The sequence below is a fragment of the Canis lupus genome, chromosome 6 (assembly GCF_003254725.2).
Source record: "Canis lupus dingo isolate Sandy chromosome 6, ASM325472v2, whole genome shotgun sequence".
In the NCBI taxonomy this organism is placed as follows: Eukaryota; Metazoa; Chordata; class Mammalia; order Carnivora; family Canidae; genus Canis; species Canis lupus.
In genome coordinates this window covers 57,042,624-57,062,262 of record NC_064248.1, presented here as the reverse complement: position 1 = coordinate 57,062,262, position 19,639 = coordinate 57,042,624, and the positions used below count along the sequence as shown (strand labels likewise).

Sequence of the window (19,639 nt, the reverse complement as noted above, 5' to 3'; positions counted from 1 at the left end):
ACAAAGTTGCAATCATATAGGATGAATACGTCTAGAGGTGTAGTATACAAGCATGTTGACTGTACTTTGTAAAACTGTACTGAACACTGGGAATGTGCAAGAGAGTAGATATTAAGGGCACTCATCACACACATAAAAAATGACAATTAGGGGATCCCTGGGTGGCGCAGCGGTTTGGCGCCTGCCTTTGGCCCAGGGCGCGATCCTGGAGACCCGGGATCGAATCCCACGTCGGGCTCCCGGTGCATGGAGCCTGCTTCTCCCTCTGCCTGTGTCTCTGCCTCTCTCTGTGTGTCTGTCATGAATAAATAAAATCTTTTTAAAAAAATGACAACTAGGTGAGGATATGTTAATTAGCCTGTCTGTAGTAATCATTTCACTATGAGTATGTATATCAAATCACCACATTTTATACCTTTAAAACTATAAATTTTTAAAAAGATGTATTTATATATTCATGAGAGACACAGAGAGACAGAGACATAGGCAGAGGAAGAAGCAGGCTCCTTGCAGAGAGCTCGATGTGGGACTTGATCTTGGATCCTGGGATCACACCCTGAGCTGAAGGCAGACACTCAACTGCTGAGCCACCCAGGCGTCCCGAAACTATGTATATTTTTAAAAGAAGAAAAGAAAGCCAGTTCAGAACAAAGCTAAGTGATACGGATGTAGGATAAAAGATGATGAGGTCAGCGGGTAAGGTGATTTATTTCGGGGCGCACAAAGGAAGAGTGGGAAAGATCACATAGAGCCTTATAGATTGTTATAGGGGATTTGGCTCTTCTTCTGAGCAGAAAGGGGAGACATCACAAGATTTTGAGCAAATTACTAAAATTATGTGATTTACATTTTAACACACTGCTCTGTTGAAAAAGACTGCAGAGAAGTTGCAGCAGGAAGACCAATTGGGAGGCCCAGTGTGTTCAGGCTCAAAAGAGGCAGGTGGCTTCAAGTGGCTGTGGAGGAGGTGGTGAGGAATGATTAGCATTTATACATACTGTGAAGGAGGAATTGACCCAATATCCACTGCTGACAGATCCACTGGGACATGTGAGAAAAAGGGAGGAGTCAATAAAGGAGAAATAAACGTGATTGGATAGATGTTAACATGCTTAACATAGTGCCTGGTAAATAGAAACCAGTAAATCAATATCAACTATTATTATTGTCATTAGTTGACATGACATTATAAGTGTCATAACACTTCCTGTTACGTATGTCATGGTAGGTAATGTATGGAACCTGCAAGTAGTACCTAACATACAGTGTTCATAAAACTATTAAACTCTGAGAGGTCCCAGGGAGTCTGTGGCCTCACTCCAAGGCTGGGTGATGGGCGGGTGAAGAAGCTTTAAGCCTAGGAGACAAATTAAATGACTTATCCAGGTCCTTGCTAGGGCTGTTGAGTAAGATCTGCAATTGGCCATGCTCTTTCTCACCCAGGACTTACAATCTGTTATCTTCTAGAATACTGTTTTTGTAACATGTACTGTATATTTTTAGTAAGAACAAACACATATTTAATGCAGAGAATTTAGAAAACATAAAGAAAAACTTTAAATTTCCCAGGAATAATATCACCCTAATATTTTTCTGAGACTTAGACATCTTTTCTTTTTGTTTCTTTTCTTTTTTTTTTTTTTTGACATAGACACCTTTTAAAAGCTAAAACTAGGGTCATACTACACATACGGCCTCATTCACTTAACAATACCTTGCTTGTTTGACAATATACTTCCACAGCATCATTTTCAATGGTACATCATGGATGAATCACAATTATGTATTCCCTATTGTTCAACATTCAGGCTATGTCTAATTTTTTGGTATCATAAGTGGCCCTGTGATGAACATCATTACCAGTATCTTTGCTCACAGCTCTCATCAGTTTCCCAGAGGAGCTTTCTAGAAGTGGCGCTGCTAGGTCCAAGTTCATTTTTAAAGCTTTCGCTGTATGTTGCCACAAACCTGACATCGATCATCTGGGATCACACATATTACAACTGAGGACCCATCCAGTCCCCTGGGCTCCTCCTGGAGGAATATGATAAAATGATAAACTATAAGGAACTGCAAGTCCAGTCTTTATTTCTTATTGGAAGCTGTGAAATCGTTTTACCTCTATTTGCCAATGCTTCCATTTGCTAAATGAAGCTACAGCACCTTCCTCCGGGCAGTGAAAACTAACCTTTGAAAAGATAATGACTTCCCAAAGCACACATTATTTAAATCAAAGAATTCTTAGAGACCAGCCCGTGTCCTTATAATTATCCTTCATCTAGAGAAGCGGGGACAAATCTCCTTCATCTTCCAAGCCATGTTTTTCCTGTTTTACTTTTAATCCCATCTGGAGCTGTACTGACCTCAGAACTGAGAACAAGGAATCCCAGGGCTCGGGAACTAATTGTCAAGAACAGCACACTGACCCCCTGTCTAGTGTGAGTGAGCATTTTTAGCCGGGAGGCCAGGGAAGGAGGCAGAGGGCTCTTTCAGCCGCAAGCACTTAGCCTGGTGTTGAATAATGGTTGTGTTGAACTTTGAGATGGTGGGCTGGGCTGAGCCAGCCAACCCAGGGGGGATGCCCCTCATGCTCACCCCAGACAGGGGAAGGTGGTGTTGGGCCACCTCCAAAGGGGCGCCAGGAGACAGAAGGGAGGAGGAAAGCAGAGGCGGCAGTGTTCTCAGTAACCATGGGAGCGGCCCTTCCTATACCTCACCCCTGGGCCACCCTTGAGCCTGAGACCCAAGTGAGTCGACATCATTGGGCATCCAACTTTTCTGCATCTGGCTGACAAAGCAGGCCTCACAGAGTAAGCCAAATTTCCTCATCGTGGTTGAAATGAAGCCATTTACTTGGATGAAGCAGAACTGGAGTCCAGGACTGGACATTTTCCTTGTCCAGGTCACATGACCTCCAAGGACTTGCTGGATAGCAGGGCTTCTCCAACACTCAGAGTCACCCCAGGGCTCGTAGGCCGTGAACTTCACAAACCCTGAGCAGATCATGTGAGGCATGGGAAGAAGACTCCCTAGCCCAAACTCAGAAGTTTCTAGGAAATCTCTTGGAAGATAAATTTGGATTCCCTTGGTAACCCTCTGAGTTCACCCAAGCACATGGCTTTTATAGGATTCTAATGGGACCCACAGTTGTTTTTTTTCAGGTGGAGACCACAGAGGCACCTGCTTGCATGAGGTCACTTCACCCAAGGGTGCGATAGATGGCTCCTCTGACTGCATAGCTGCCATCTTTTCCTGAGGAGTGCTCAGTATCCTCCCTTTTGGGTTCTCACATGGACCATATCCTGGGGGTATTGCTCCTTGAAGCACAACCAGTGGTCCTGAATGTGACCCAAGGTCCTGTGGAGACCACAGAGACTGCAGAGATCTGAGGAGCCACAGGCATCCATGTCATCATGACCTCAGGGATCCGTCCCTCAGGGAGGCTGGCTGGATGTCATAAAAATTAATTAAATCACTTAAATTGACTGTTGGGGTGTTAACCTAGAGCAGGCACTGACAATTCCTCAGACTTTGAAGGCAGTGAGAGGTCATCTGAGTCATTGTACAATGGGTCTCGGTGGAAACTAAGTAAAAACAGGGAGGTGCAAGTCTGGCCCACTCCCCACTGAGTCAGAGCAGGCCTCCCTCTGGGGGTCCGTCAGATGTGGGTACTCCTTCTCCCCTGTGGGGCCTCACATCCCACAGCAGCTCACTCTCCTACATGAGAGGACAGAGTGAAGACTGCTCAGGAATCACCGAGGGGGGGGGAGGGGGGCCTAGCTCTTTCTTTGTTGGTTTTATTCTCACAACTCCATTTCTGAGCAAATGCACTTTTCTTCCTCCGTCTACTTCCCCTCCTTTCTTTTACTGTGCTTTCTCTTTTTCCACATCCTACTTGAGAAGTAAAAGTTGGCAAAACCCAATTACCCAGTAGGCAGATGGTTATATTCTAGAAAAGTCAGAACCACCCAAGAATTGTTCGGAAAGACTCTGCTATCCTATCATATATATTATCACATACACAGAGATACATATCAGGAAACTCATACCATTGTTTAACTTGTTGATACTCTCTTAGTGATTTAGTTTTTCATTTGAAATATAGAAGTGTTTATGGAAACAAATACTATCATCTTTTCTGAACTTAGAGCCATTAAAGTCCTTTGGGCAAGGGTGGTGAGTTTTGAGAAGCTGAGGTCAGGGTTGGTAGAGACAGGAGACAAGCTTTCAGACCTAAAGGTATGCCCGAAAACTACAATACTAGTAGGGATTGCTGCTAGATCTGAATGTGGCAGCTTCTTTGGGAGGCAGCAGTGCAGTGTGGGGTTAAAAACACATATTTTGTGGTCACACAGGCTGCGTTCAAAACCCAGCTCTGACATTTATATCCGGAGTGATCTCAGTGAGTTATTCAGCCTCTCTGAGGATCAATTTTGTCATTTATAAAATAGGTGGTCCTGAGGACTAAATGAGCTCACATGAGTAAACCACTTGATACGTTAAGTATTAGTAAATGATAGCTAGTATTTTGCAACATCAATTTTAAAAGCAATTCTGTTTGTGTTATTAAGACTTGCACATGATAAATTATGCCTCCTTTAAAATGTTTTCTTGTATCGTTTTATTTTTTTAAATCCTTTTGCTCTTTAGCAACATAGAAAGGCCTGCCTATTTAGGACTGTTAAATAAGCCCAAAATAAGCTCTTAGATGAAGAACTTAAACCTCAATACAGGTATAATTTATTAATTTGCTGAGTTGATGGAATTATTATCATCATCCTGGAAGCCAATTCAGTTAATATATCAATTTCACCCATAATTTCAACAAAGAAGAAAAAAAAGACCAGAAAGAGTGAAAACACTGTCCCTACCTCGGCTCTGTTAATTATCACTTTAAGTTGACTTAGACCGGAAGCTGGAAAGGATGGGAAGTGAAAGGTAGCTGACCCATGATGACAGAGGGGTAGGAAGCTGGGGGAAGGGTTTCCGTCTTGGAAAAGACCGAAACAAGAGCTTCCACGGAAGTAAAGATTCACACAGGAAAGGCCTGGAAAACCAAAAACTAAGGAGTGGGCTCCCACCGTGGTCCTGATCCCCCGATGGTGACTGATAACCTCCATTGTGTCCAGGCCTAGTGCTTCCGGGCAGGAAGTCCCAGCCCCCACGCCAGGATCAGGCCAGCCTGGGATCAGGTCCTGTGGGGGCATCTCACCATCACTTCTCAACCTCCTGAGTGGGGTCGAGTTCAGGCTGCCTTTCCCAGGACCTCAGGGGGTTCTGGGGTCAGGGCTGGTGCAGGCTGGTGTGGAATCTGGCTTCATCTGTGTGGACGCCAGTGGTTAAAGCTGGGCCTGGAGGGGAGAGTGAGGGTGCTGCCTGAGGGAAGGGGTGTGAGGAGGGTGAGGAATGAAAAGTGAGAGAGAAGATACAGATTTTCAGTTTCACAAGGTGGCTTATGTTTGGAGGACACAGTGAGGTCAAGGGTCAGAGCAGAAAGAGATTTGAAAGTTAAGACAGAAGTCTCTTTCCCCCATATTTCAATTTTTTTCCTCATTTTAACTTTAGATTTGGGCTAATTTGGTTAATAACTTAGGACAAAATCAATCTTGAGTTTCCACCAAATCTGGTTACTTTAGTGACAGTGATGGTGAACCTTGGAAGCCCAGGTGAGCCTCTTCCGGGGGTCCTGTTGGTATATCTTAGACACATATTTGGACTAGAATCCCAAATAAATAGGCATTAAAATGCTTGACCTACGTTCACCTCTGCCTATGCATTTTTAGAGATTAGATAAGAGAATTTGAGGGAATTTTTATCAATAAAAGTAATGAAGATAACAATAATAGTAACAAACATAGACAATATTGTTCTAACTGCTTTATATATATATAAGAACCCATTTAATCCTCATACCAACTCTTTGAGATAATGAGTAATATTTCTGATATATCATCAATAATATCATATATGACATATATATATATATAGACATAGAATCACAAGAGTCACATGCTCCACCAACTGAGCCAGTCAGGAGCTCCTCATATCTTAATTTTAAAACAAGAATCAGGGGTACCCAGCTGGCTCAGTTGGTGGAGCATGTGACTCTTAATCTCAGGGTTGTAAGTTTGAGCCCCATGTTGAGTGGAGAGATAGCTTAAAATAAAATCTTAAAAAAAATTTTTTTAATAAATAAATAAAACAAGAATCAAACTTTGATAACTGCTTTTTAAAAATGACGTTATTGTTTTTTCTGATTAAAATTTATAGTTGTAGGGAATTCAAAAAAAAAATTTAAAACATCACCAAGAATTAAAACTGCCTATACTCTTGCCACACAGAAATAAGTACTATTAACACCTTAATGTATTTTCTTTCAGACTTTTTTCTATGCATAAATGTATATACATTACTGAGCTAACACTCTACATATTATTTTGTAACCTGCTTTTTCCCCTGGACAGTATATCAATAATGTGTTTTTATGCCATGTGGTATGCCATCATGGCGTTTCCATAATTTATTTAACCAACTCCCTACTGTTGGACATTCAGTAATTACCCTCTTTTCACTCTTAAAAATAACTCTGTGATAACCACAGTAATCACCACTTCTTTGTTTTTAATCACCACTTCTTAAATATGTATTTTTATCCTGCTAAAAAAAAGGAGGGGGCATTAATGTGACAATTATCCAAGAAATTCTAAGTTTGGACAGGAGGTTCTAAGAGATTCGAAAGGCCATCTAAATGCAGCTTTCAGGTCTCCCTGGCTTAGAATGCTCACCCTGACGCAGGCCGAGGCGGCATGGAGTTTTTATACATTCAGCCAGCTTGTTTTTGCAGAGGCACCTACTGTCTGCCAATCACTATTTCAGGAGTAAGATATATCCAGAGTATTCCCGGAGTCCAAGCAGTCCAGCTGTGTGACTCTGGGTAAGTAATTTTACTACTCTGAACCTCGGTCTCCTCATCTGTGAAATGAAGATAATGGTACCTGCCTGGTGGATTGTTAGGAGGAAGACATGAGATAATACAAAGATGCCCTATAGTGCCTGATACATGTCAAGTGCTCTACCTACTACTATTAGTTCCAACCTGCCCCTTTTGCTTTTACTGAAGACCATCTGAAGCTCCAGTTCCATCCCTCAATAGTTGCAAGCTTCTGGGCAGCCCGGGTGGCTCAGCGCCGCCTTCAGCCCAGGGCCTGATCCTGGAGACCCGGGATCGAGTCCCTCGTCGGGCTCCCTGCTTGGAGCCTGCTTCTCCCTCTGCCTGTGTCTCTGCTCCCCCCTCCCCTCTCTCTCTCCCTGTGTGTGTCTCTCAGGAATAAATAAATAAAATCCTAAAAATAAAAAAAAAATAGTTGCAAGCTTCTCTTTCCACACTTAAAAGAATTCTTCTACTCTCCTCCCACCAGCAGCCTAACTGAGGCAACTGCCCGGCCTATTATGGCTTGAGTGGTGCACACTGTCAAGGAAAAAAGAAACACAAAGTTGACCGATAAGAATACAGAGTTGAGCGGGTAGCCTTCCAAGTTATAGTAGATACTTGATTAGTCTTGAAACTTAGAGTCAACAAAACCCAATTGCTTCAGTTTACTCTGGACATCGAGATTTCCTCTGCGACAGAAAAGCCTGCCCCGTGCCTCACAGTCCTTAGAGTTCAGTTTACATTTTGAAACTCTAAACCTTCCAGTTACTCCTCTACAAATTGCATCTGCTGTGACCCACACAGTGACGCGTCCCTGACGCTAAGTGAGAACAGCGGGAGGAGCACAGGCCGCCTCCTGGCAGTCAGGGAATTTTCCATCTCCCGCGGTCAGGAGCTAGCGGGGAAGGCGCGAGGGCCACGCGCGATGCCGAGCCACCGAGCCACCGAGCCACCGAGCCACCGAGCCACCGGCACGGGGCAGGGTTCCCTGTCTCCCCCTGCAGCATGCCAGCCCCTTGCCCGCTGCAAAATGTTCATTCTCATTCCTTGACAGGCCTTCAGGGATAATCTCCTTTTTTTTTTTTCCTTCTTTTTTTTTTTTTTTTTTTTTTACCGTAACTTGTATTATTTAAATGGCCAGAGTCAGCCCAGTCCCCAGCTAGCTGCAAGGTGCTGCTGGGGGGATGCCAAGAGGCTAGCATGAGGTCACAAGGGGCCTCAAATTAGCTTAAAACCTTCTCCGCTATTTATCCTCACTCTTTTAAAAACGCTGCAAACTGTGGGAAAATCAAAGGGGCTCTCTGTAATCCCTGAACATGTCAATGAGGCAGAAAATGTGACTTTGGGGGAACCAGACTGCGGAGTGATCGAAGAGGCAGCACGATCTAACAGGTGGAGGATCAAACTGAATTTTCTGTTCCTTCATCCACCACCAGCAGGGTTCTAAGCTGCTGGACACCTCACTTGCCAATGCTTGTCTTTTTTTTTTTTTTTTTTTTTAGTTGTCTTTTTTGTAAAATGAGAATCACACTACTAGGTCCTCTCTAAAGTCCTGTACAGGGTTTGATGAAATATTTTTTTAAATGTGTTTTTACATCTTTATTGGAACTGAGACAGCTAAGTGCATTTATTAATAATATGGGATTAATGCCCATTATTAATGTCCATTAATAATATGGGCAGAGAGTACGAACAGACAATTCATAATAAAAAATACACATAGCTAATGAACATTTTCAAAGAAAGTCAATCTTACTAATAATTATGATTTTCAACTTGTCCAAACAATAAATCTTTTTAAAAAATGTTTATGCCAAAGAGGTTTTTAAAAAAAAAAAAAAAAAAGTTCCATGGAGAGTTGAGATCATCCTGCTTACTTGGAAGGTCATGGAAATACAGGTAAACCTCTAAATGAGGCAGGGCCTAAGCCGCGGGGGACCTGCTGTCCACAACCTGCCAGGCCCTGTACTTCCTGGGGACTCAGCTGGTTTTGTTTGCTCAGAGCACCAGTCCTTTCTACTGACAGCACTGCTTCAGCACCCACTCACCCCTGACCCTCAGGCCATTTGTTTGGGGGATGCTGGCCAAGCCCTGGTCAGCTCAATGGAACCTGATCCTGGGATTTTGTCAGAATTATCAGGAAAGTGAGGTTTCCTTCTGTAGGCACTAAAAACTGTAAGAAAACATCAGAAAGTAGAATGGTGCCTGCCAGGAGGTGGGGGTGGGGGTGGGAGCCAGGAAATAAAAGGTTGTTGCTGAATGAGTATAGAGTTCCCATTCTGCAAGATGACAAAGTTCTGGGGATCTGTTGCACAACAATGTGAGTACACACTATGTGAATATACATGACTAAATTGTACAATTAAGATGATTAAGATGGCAAATATCATGTTTTTAACCACAGTTAAAAACTTTTTTAATTACAAAAGAAGAGGGGCACCTGGGTGGCTCAGTGGTTGAGCATCTGCCTTGGGGTCGTGATTCCGGGGTTCTCAGGGAGCCTGCTTCCCTCTGCCTATGTCTCTGCCTCTCTCTCTGTGTCTCTCATGAATATTAAATAAAATCTTTAAAAATAATTTTTTTTAATAAAAATTTTTAAAAAAGAAAGAAGGAGGGGGCACAGGAGGAGGGGAGGCAGGAAGGCAGGTAGGAAGGATCGAAGGAAAAGAAAACCCAGGGCCAGGAGGTCCAATGCCCCATGCAGAAGGTTTAACTAAAAAACAGAGCCAATACAGGGAAAGCGAAGCTGAGAAATTGAGTCCTGATAACTTTGTATGAGTTTCTGAATCCAGTCATGCCTGAAGCTCATTCTATCTGTGGACTTTTTGTCATTATTTTGGAAGTGACACCTGTACAAGGTTTTAAAAGTCAAATCATATTACAAGATTTATAAACAACAACCACAGAAGTCCCCTGCATATGCCTTCCCATCTCCTTGATCTTCCTCTTAAGTGTTATCTGAGAGTCTGTATAGTATTTATTTCCATATTTCTAACCAGTAGGGTTATATTGCTACCTCCCAGGTCTATACTTTCACATGTGATCTACTGACTTTTTCTACAGAAGGTGAGGATTTAGCACTATTGCTCATTACCCTCCATCCTACTCCATCCTTCCAAAATAAAGTTTTGCACTAGTTTTCCTCTTACTATGCAATGTAACGTGGTTACATTTCCTTCTTTCACCGTTCTTTCTATACGTAGTACTTTCCTCCCCTTTATCCGTTGCTCATTTTTCACTACCGTAATTTCTTCCTACAGTCACAAAAGCATTGTAAAAGCCTCCGAATTCAACTTCCTTTTTTAGTTAAATGCCTGATATTTTTTCAGTTCCTTTTTTTTTCCTACAGATGTTCCTTCCTGGAAACTTCCATCTGCCTGTTTCAATCCGGACTAGTTAACTTCCAGGCCTGCTGTGAAGCTTCCTCGACTTTCTTTTCAGCCTTTCCTGTGGCAGTCACTTCAACGTGGCCCTCAAAACTGATCCTTCTTCTCAAACACAAAGCTAGCTGATTGGTTTATCAGTTTTAGCTGTTGGGATGTAAGCAGAAATGATGCTCATCACTTACAGAGCTGATCCGTAAAACCTTCTAGAGAGATCCTCTTTCTCTTCCCCAGGCTGACGTTGGAAGCCATGCACTGAAGTTGGCAAAGTCTTTTCCGAGCCCAGAATAACTTTGTGGAGCAGAGACCTGTCCCACTCTGCCATCTTTTATTACAGATTGCATTTTATGAACAAGAGTTCACTTTTTTTTAATTCCGTTTAATTATTCCTTTTTAAAGCATCTGTTTTTCATTTCATTAATGCAATATCATCTATTACCCCTTTGAGGACATTGAAAGGTTTTGGGTTTTGGTTTCCTTTTGCTTTCTGCACTCTCTGTTTCCTCCATATTCTTTTTGCCATTTACCTGCTTTCATAACTGTCTTTCAGTTTGAGTTTATCCCTGGGTATGTGAGTATCATCATTGACTCTGACCATATTTGAGAGTAAGGCACTAAAAAACTGACTAAAAGCTAGGTGACCACAGGTGAGGTATATTGCCTGGTAATCTGCATACAAATGATAAGGCAACTGGCTGGCCTTTTTAGTTGAGAACCCCCAAATCCCAGTATGGTGGGGCTGTTGGGGGGGAACAATCTCCCTAGAGATGAATTTCCTGTACAAGGCATTGAAGATGAACACGTGTATTCAATCTATTGTGTTTAACCAGAAGTGTGAACACATATTCATAACATCATGGAAAATATAAATCTCAACTTCCTATAGGTCATGTGAAAATTATTAAAATTAAGTCCATTTTTTTAGCACCATTTGCAAAGAGCCTGTAATATGAACAACAGCATCGCTACCAATACTTATATTTTAGGAATTTCCTGTCTTGACTCCTGCTTAGTCTCTGTAAGCCCAACTGCAGGAGTTCTGTGAGCTGAGGGGTGGGGAGGGTGGGTGGCTGGAGGTCTCACCATTCCGAATATGAAATCGCCCCTGTTAAGAAATGAGAAACCATAGGGTATATCTGACAGATCCAAATCATCAGTGAAAAAGCTAGAGAGTAGCACCCACGCTTTCCTGACACACTCCTATCCCACCTTTAGACTCTGCTCTCCTCCCCCTTCCTGGAAGAGGCCACTAAAGCCACAACAAGTTCTGAGGAGCATTCTCTTTCCTCTCCAGGCCTTTGCACATGTTGTATTCCTGGCTAGGAATGCCCTTTCCTCATTTCATCTGGCCAAATCCTCCTAATCTTGTGGAATCCAGCAGAGAACACCATCAAGCCCCACACCCAGCATCAGGCCAGATACCTCCCCGGTGTATCCAAAGCACCTCACATCTACCTTCATAATATCACTTAAACACCAGGATTATCATTGCCTGTGACTTTGAGCTCCCTGAGCATAGGAACTGAGCATTTTTCATCATTTTAGAACCAGTATTTCTCACAGTGCCTGACATATAGTAGATGTTCAATAGTGTGTGTGGAATAAATGGATCAATGGATGGATGATTCAATCAGGCTTTCCCTGGGGTCAGTCATGGAAGGCAAGCCCTCGTGTCTGGGGAGAAAAGAAGACCTGGAGTCTATCCAAGCCTTCACCCATACCCTGATGAACCAGAGCCTAGAGGTGCAAGAGCAACGGAATCAGCATAACCAAGTGCTAACTGATCTGGGTTGGCAGAAATGGGGGGTGGGGGGAAGATGTCAGAATAGCTATTTTGGATATTGATCCTAAAAAGGCAGAAAAGGGGAGACCACACAAAAAAAAATCATTATTACCAACCTGACATTGCAAAAAATTACAAAAAGGAATTTTGCAAAGAGCCTGTAATATGAACAACAGCATCGCTACCAATACTTATATTTTAGGAATTTCTTAAAAATCTGTACATGTTTTATCTCATTTTATTTTCACAATGTCTTATGGATTGGGTGCTTATTTATATTTTCCTTTAGATGAGAAAATCGAGGTGCAGAAAATTGCCCCAGGCCTTTCAGCTAGGAAGTGAGAGTACTAGGATTTGAATCCAGTCTCTTAGCCATACGATAATAACTCCCTCTCCTCTCATGTCCAGATCTCATCAACTCAACGCCTGCCCCAAGTTGACAGAAAGGAAATTCACCCCTTTGAATAGAACAGCAAGATTTCTGCCTTGGCAGCATTCCCAGCTGTGTTCAGTCCCACGGCCCAGGTACCACGAAATTTCGGTGAAGAGAGCTGAGAAGAAGGATCCAGTGGGAGGATGCTTTTACCCTCATCCCTTAACAAGTGAACTGGGAGACAGAATCAATGTAAAGGGAAAGGGGGAGAAAAAGGAGCCCTGGAGGGCAGGGCCACCCAGGCTAGCTATGCCTCACTGCAGAGCTGTCCCCTCCAGGCCTGCCCCCAGGGACTTGTTGGGATCAGATGGCTCTCAGATGATGGGCTTGGGTTTGTGGACCCAGGACCCAGGAAGAAGGGGCCAATAGCAGCAGGGAGCAAGTCAGAGCCAGTGACTCACCCCACATGGGGGCTGAGGTTCAGGAACACATCACAAGATGCTGAGACACGTCTCAAACACTTGCCAGCTGAGTCCATCTGGAACATGAGTTGGGAGCATGAAGGAGTGGGGAGACGAGGGGAGGAGCCCTAACCCTGCGGGTCACCGACAGCTGACTCAGAGCTGACTTCCAAGGCCAACGGGGATGGCCCGGCCGGCGGACCCTCCCCAAAGTGAGAGGTCATGAGAGCAGCCGGGCTGTACCTCCGGATACTTTCCCAAGGAGGGAGGGGGGAGGCAGCTCCTGGACGCCCCGCGGCTCCCTCCCCTCCCCCTTCCCTCTCCCTTCTCCTGTCAGGGCCTCCATTTGCTCAGGATGGCCCACCCCTAAATGTGGGCGGCCTAAGAAAGGAACTGCCACCAAAAATCCCTGGGGGCCAGCTTGTTGCTTTTCCTCTGAATCCTTTCAAAAGATTCAAAGCTAGGCCATGAAATCGTTCCCACTTGCCTGAAAACTTTCACACTTGTAATTACTGAATCTGTGAGGTGGAATTATTTATTTCAGGCCTGTCTTTCCTCCCTGGGGAAGCCATTTCACCAGGGGGTTTAGTCTTGTTCACCAGTGCCTGGGAGAGTGCCCAGTACACAGGTGGTGCTCAATACGTGTTTGATAAGTGATAAACTGTGCATGGATTTCTTGCCGCCCTTACAGGTTGGTATGAACAAAACTACCCCCACACGCATATCTCCATGCACGGGCCTTCAGATGCATCAGATGCTCTGGTTGCCCCCCCCACCCCCCACCCCCCCTCGCTCCTTCCCCACCCCCTCATGCCCCCTGACTAGGGCTTGGTTCTGCATTTGCAGAAACTGTAATTAAAGCTCCCCCAAGAGCCTGAGAGCTCCAGCCCATCATGTGGCTTGGGCCCCAGTTACAGCTCAGGTGTCAGGGGCCAGCCAGGCTGGGAGGGCAAGATCTCTGGAAATCATCTGGGGACTGAACGACTCGGATGAAGAATTTGAGAAGTTGGGGGAATCAGCTTTTGAAAGGAAATGTCTGTAACTCAGGGGAAAAAACAACGAGGATGAAGGGCGAACTGCTTGGCTATGAGAAAGTGTACTGGCTCCGAGTCAAACTGGCTCTCTTCCAGATTTTTATTTCTGGTGTTTGGTGGTTAAATAAAAAAAGCTTATAAACTTAACTCCAGTGAAGAAAAAATACAACTATTTCAAATATTGATCCTGAATAATCCCTTCAAACCAGGAGGGGGGGGTAGGGAGTGGAAAGACCACCTGGTGTGCAGGGAGGGAGGGACCCAGTGGGGGAGGGCTGGGGCCAACCACAGTTCTGGCTGCAGAATTGGGATAGCACATCCCCTACTCCGAATGCCTATTTTATTGGTCACTTACCCACCTCCCATTGGATTTTAAGGACCAATGGACAGAAAGTCAATTTGCAGGCATGTGGCTTCCAGCAATGATTCTCAGCATGTCTAGACTGCTCTGGTACTAACACTTACATCTGACATTAGGTGACTCTTCCTCTCTAGGCAGAACTTATTTTTAACATAGAAATGAATTTCAAGTAACTATATCTGATCAATAAAAACGTTACAAATATTGAAGAGGAAAACTGGCAAGGGATGCGGACCCATAGTTCACTAGAGGACAACAAAATACTGATAAACACCTGAAAAGGTGTCCACTTCCAATAGTTGTCAAAGAAATGCAATTAAAACCATGAGAAACACTGTTAAGCCTTTCAGAGTAAAACAAATCTTGTTATTTGCAAATTTTAACTTTTGAAAAACCAGAATCAATTGGAAGACTATGGAACTGAGATCTCAGTCAAGTGACTGGTCACAATATTCTTATTAAAAAGCATGTAATAATATATATATATTATATATATATAATATATATATTTCTTCCTGAACACCCACAATAACCAGCTATAAAATAAAATTGAAAAAAGAGTCCACTCATAGTAGCAACCAAACAACAAAATTTAAAATGTCCAGTAATTAATATAACAAGAAATGAGGGACTTGTATAAAGAAAAGCATTCTGCTTTATTGAGGGACAATGAAAACAAAAGACCCACACATCTGAAAATATCCAGATGAATTAAAGATTTAAGTGTAAAATATGAAATCATGAAAGTCCTGAAAGAGAACATAAGTAATCATTTAATTTTGAGATAGGGAAGCCCTTCTATGAATGACCCCAAAGGCAGAAACCATTAGTGAAAAGTTAGATAAAAATGACAATATCCAAGAAAAAAGATTAGTTTCAATGTGTTGATAAATACCATAAACCAAACTAAAAGGCAAATAATAGACTAAGTACTACAAATATTAAATATTTTCTCAATGTTAAAGGAAAACCTATTGCTGGGATTACTTTTTGTTATGGAACATTTGTCAATATGTATTCTAAAGGAGCATTTGGGGGGAAGCGTCAATAAGACCTGGTTAAAGTTCTTATTTCTTAGCAGTAAATAACTCTGTGGGCTTTCTTTTAGCTCCCCAAAAATTATCAAGATCTTCAGGTCCTTAATGTCCTTCACGCATGCTGTTCTCTTTGCTTAAAAAATAAATATACTTTCTGTCACCACCATGAGCAGCCATGTCTCATTCTTCAAGCTTGAGCATAAATGATGTCTAATTCAAGTCATTCTTTACTGTGTTACTTAGCTCAACATGTGGATCTCCTCCACATTTATCAAAACCACACCTTGTAATTTTAAATGTATTTGTTCATTTGGGATTCAATACAGAGTGAGATCCCTAAGGGGAGCACAGGAAGATGTCTACCTGATACACCGGCATAAAGCAGTGTTTGGTACAGAGTTTGGCATAAGCCACCAGACAACACATGTTTGTGGGATGAATGAATAAACACTCATCTGTTGGAGATGTAAGAGAAAATGAAATAGTCTTTGGGTCCTGGTGCTGCTGACATTCTAGGAATTGATTGACTGATTGATTGAATGTATGGATAGATGAATGAATGAACGGGCTTGGATAAGCCTTTCATGGTGTTATTCTGTAAGGATTGCCTATCTGGTTTTTACATCTTCCAGGGGACCAGAACCTTGACCTGAATCATGAGGTAGGGTCCAGGTATCTTTATCTACCTTAAACCCTGCCCTAGTCAATACCCACATGCCCCAGCCCCAAATCTTGCTGGATTCAAGAAGTGCAGTCCAACAAAGAAATTATTGAGAAGGACTTTCATTTATTCCTCGTGTCTTGATATTTAAGAGAGTCCAATTCATAACCCCTGCAGGACTTCTCTTTTTTTCTCTAACCCAATCCCCTCCAGTCTCATAAGAATCTAAATCACCTAAATTAATCTAGACCTTTACCAAATCCCCACTCCCCTTCTTTCCCAACAATCCCATTCCCCACCCTGCCTCAAACTCACTCCCATGACCTCTTCCACTCCTATTTAATAGGACTTAATACCTTTATATTTTTTTTAATTTTTTAATTTTTTTTACCTTTTAAAAATCCTTTCCATCCCCTTACCTTTTGGTCTGTGTCTCTCCTGTCTTCAGAATTTGTCTTTAACTAAGTCCAGGAATAAGCCTGACTGAGGCATTCTCCTGGGAAGATAAGGGTAGATGCAGGAGAGCAATGATCTGGAAATTACTGGAATCTCTTTGGTGGCCTGAAACGGGAGATGGAGGAGAGGAGGAATCTCACTATTTATCGTCCATAAAATCCCTACATGCCTAAACTCTTCTCGAATCCCTCCCTTCAGACCTTGTTATATCTGAACCTTGGCTGCACCCTGAGCACTCAGCTGCTCTTACTCTTCCTACATTCTCTCACTATTCTTTAAAGCCTCCAGCTCTGAAGCTTATGACATCGGATGATAATGCCAAGGAGCTCTCCTTGTTATGGACTGGTCCCTCCCTGCTTGTTCCTTGTCGATCTCTCTCTCTCTCTCTCTCTCTCTCATTTCTTTCTCATCTCTCTCATCTCCCAAATGTTGGAATGCTCTGGGGGCTGTGACCTCTTCTCTCTCTACACCTAATCCCTAAAGTGATATCCTCTAATACCACAGATGGCCCATTTACCCATAAGCTAATAACTCCTAAGTTAATATCTCTGTACTCCGACCGCTCCTATACTCCAAACTCATGTATCAAACTGCCTTCTCACCTCTCTGTCCAAATGCTTAACAAAACTCTTGACTTCCCCTATGTTAAAAATAAAACGAGAGGCCCAAAATGGAGCTGCTTACTTAGCATAAGCCCCACATCTCCAAACCAAGACTTAATTACAGTTTCAGCTCTTCCAGAAATGGAATCTTAAACCAATCAATCAGGAATCGCCTGATCAGCACTAGCTAATCTCCCTTATGCACCCCTGCCATCCCTGAAAGGAAAGTCACCTTGCAACAACCAACCTGCTTCTTTGCCCACTGTACCTCGTTCCCGCTCCCTTCTGCCTATACTTCTCATTTTGTGCAGCTCCTCAGAGCTCCTTTCTATCTTCTAGACTGGATGTTGCCTAACCTATGAATCACTGAATAAAGCTAATTAAGACACTTAGTTGAATTTTGTTTTTTGGCACCCACAAAGCACCTGTCCTTACAGTTCATTCCATCCCAGAAAACATACCTTCCATCTTCTGTTGCTTGGCCCCCGAGTCATTCTTGACCCCTCTCTCACACCCCACATTCAACCTGCCCAATCTCGTCATTCCAGAATCTACCTGCTTCTCACCACTTCCACCGTGTCTTCCGGTGTCCAAGCCAATTCCTTTACGCCTTGATTAGGGCCATAGCCTCTGAGGCAGACATCCAGCAGCTTCTCTCCAGTGTGCTGTTTATGTCTTGGGTTAAACACAGTGTCCTCTGGGTCCTCCTGAAGCACAGAGAGCTGTGGGGTTTTCCAGCCTTACATAGTGTAGCCACTCCTGCACACCAGCTGCTCTGAGCCTTTGGGTCCCTCTTCCACCATCTGCCACAGCAGTTTTGACATTTCGACTTTACTTAATTTGGGACATTGCCTTCTCTGAGCGGCATGTTAGCCCTACTGCTCAGGGCCCTTGTGGGGTGTCAGATGCTGCATCATAGGAGAACACTCCCATACCGATAAACTCCCTGTGGCAAGAGAGTGTGACTCCCATGATCACGCCTGCTGGTATTCACAGTCGTGGGTGATCTTTCCCCTTGAGTGTGATCCAGGCATGTGCTGGGGTACATGTGATTACGCTGCATAAGATCGTAATATCCATCTTGCCAGAAGGCGGTCTCCTTTGCTGGCTTTGAAGAGCAAGATGCCATGTTTTAAACCACATTAAGGAGAGGGCCTTAGGCAAATAACTGAAGGTAGCCTCTGGCAGACAGCCTCCGGCAGACAACCAGCAAGTAACCGAGGCCCTCATTACAATAGTCTGCAAGGACCTGAATCCAACCAACAACCATGTAAACTTGGAAATGGATCCTTCTCCAGCTGAACTTTCTGGTAAGATCCCGCCCCTGGCTGACACCTTGATTGCAGCTTTGCAGAGGATCCAGCTAAGCTGTACTGGAACTCCTGACCGATAGGAACTGTGAGAAATAGAACGGTGTATTGTTCTAAGGCACTAAGTTTGTGGTAGTTCTATTATGCAGCAATAGAAAGCTAACACGCTTACTCTCATCCAGTCTTAGGTTCTGCCCATTATCCCTCCCTTGATCTCGCACTCCCAGGATCCAGTCCCATCCACGCTCTCCCAGCTTTTATCAGTACACGCTGACCAGGTTTTACAGCTCCTTTCTTCCCTTCGTAGGCCCAGAACTTCCAAGCCAGGAGTGTATTGTCGCTTGGCCCTGGTTATTGGTTTTATTTTTTTTTAATTTTTTTAAAGATTTATTTATTTATTTGTGATAGAGATAGAGAAAAATATGGAATGCTTCACAAATTTGCGTGTCATCCTTGCACAGGGGCCATGCTAATCTTCTCTGTATCGTTCCAATTTTAGTATATGTGCTGCCGAAGAGAGCACTGGTTATTGGTTTTAACAACTATCTGTTCCATTTTGCCAGAATCTATGAGTTCTCCACCAAATCTCACCACCTCCCTTCCTACCAATGCAGTTTCTATTCCTACCAAGAAAGGGCACTTCCATTCTTCCAATCACTCAGGCCAGAAAACTGGTGTCGTCCTTGATTTTGCATTTTCTCTCATAAACCACATCCAATCACTTAGCATATATTATCAGATTTTCTTTAGAAGTGTGTGCAAAATCTGACCCTTTTCTGCCAACTTTGCTGCTCCTATCCTGGCCTAAACCACCACAGTTTTCATCAGTACTTTTGCCAAGAGCCACTTCATTTGTCTTCTCATCTCAGTTTCTTCTCTACAGCCAGAGTGATCCTTTTAAAATGTAAGATCATATCTTACAATTCAACACTTTCCAGTGGTTTCCTGTTTCATCCAGAATAAAATCCAAGGTCCTTGCCAAGATTTAAGACTACCTGCTCTGGCACTCTCCAACCTCTAACTTCCTCTCTTATGCTCTCTCTTACCCAAACATGCCAGCCACATGGCCTCCTTGCCAGTCCTCAGCATCCCAACAATACTGCTTCCCTTCAGCCCTTTGCAGTCCTTATTTCCTCAAAGAGAGTTAATACCCTTACCCCACCCCCACCCAGCATACACACACTTTCTCTGGGTCTCTGCCCAAATGTGCTCTGTGTACGTGTCCCCTCCCCTTATCCAAAAGGTAT

General features: G+C 43.4%; 1 long non-coding RNA gene and 1 other non-coding gene across 4 annotated transcripts in view; both read right to left on the bottom strand.

Annotated features, from left to right (window-relative positions):
• Nucleotides 1-18,037, bottom strand: part of LOC112640888 (uncharacterized) — a 49,346-nt gene extending 31,309 nt beyond the window's left edge. The window contains exons 1-2 of one of the 3 annotated variants that reach the window (XR_004816881.2): nt 17,638-18,037; nt 16,444-16,585 (exon numbers count right to left, since the gene is read on the bottom strand). This is a non-coding gene — a long non-coding RNA (uncharacterized LOC112640888). The remainder of the gene's footprint in view (nt 1-16,443; nt 16,586-17,637) is intronic. The other 2 variants (XR_004816882.2, XR_004816880.2) reach the window with 2 other exon arrangements.
• A 771-nt stretch (nt 18,038-18,808) lies between these two features.
• LOC112641128 (U6 spliceosomal RNA) lies at nt 18,809-18,915 on the bottom strand. Its single transcript, XR_003124516.3, has one exon. It is a non-coding gene; the product is annotated as a U6 spliceosomal RNA (small nuclear RNA).
• Between the last annotated feature and the right edge of the window lie 724 nt (nt 18,916-19,639).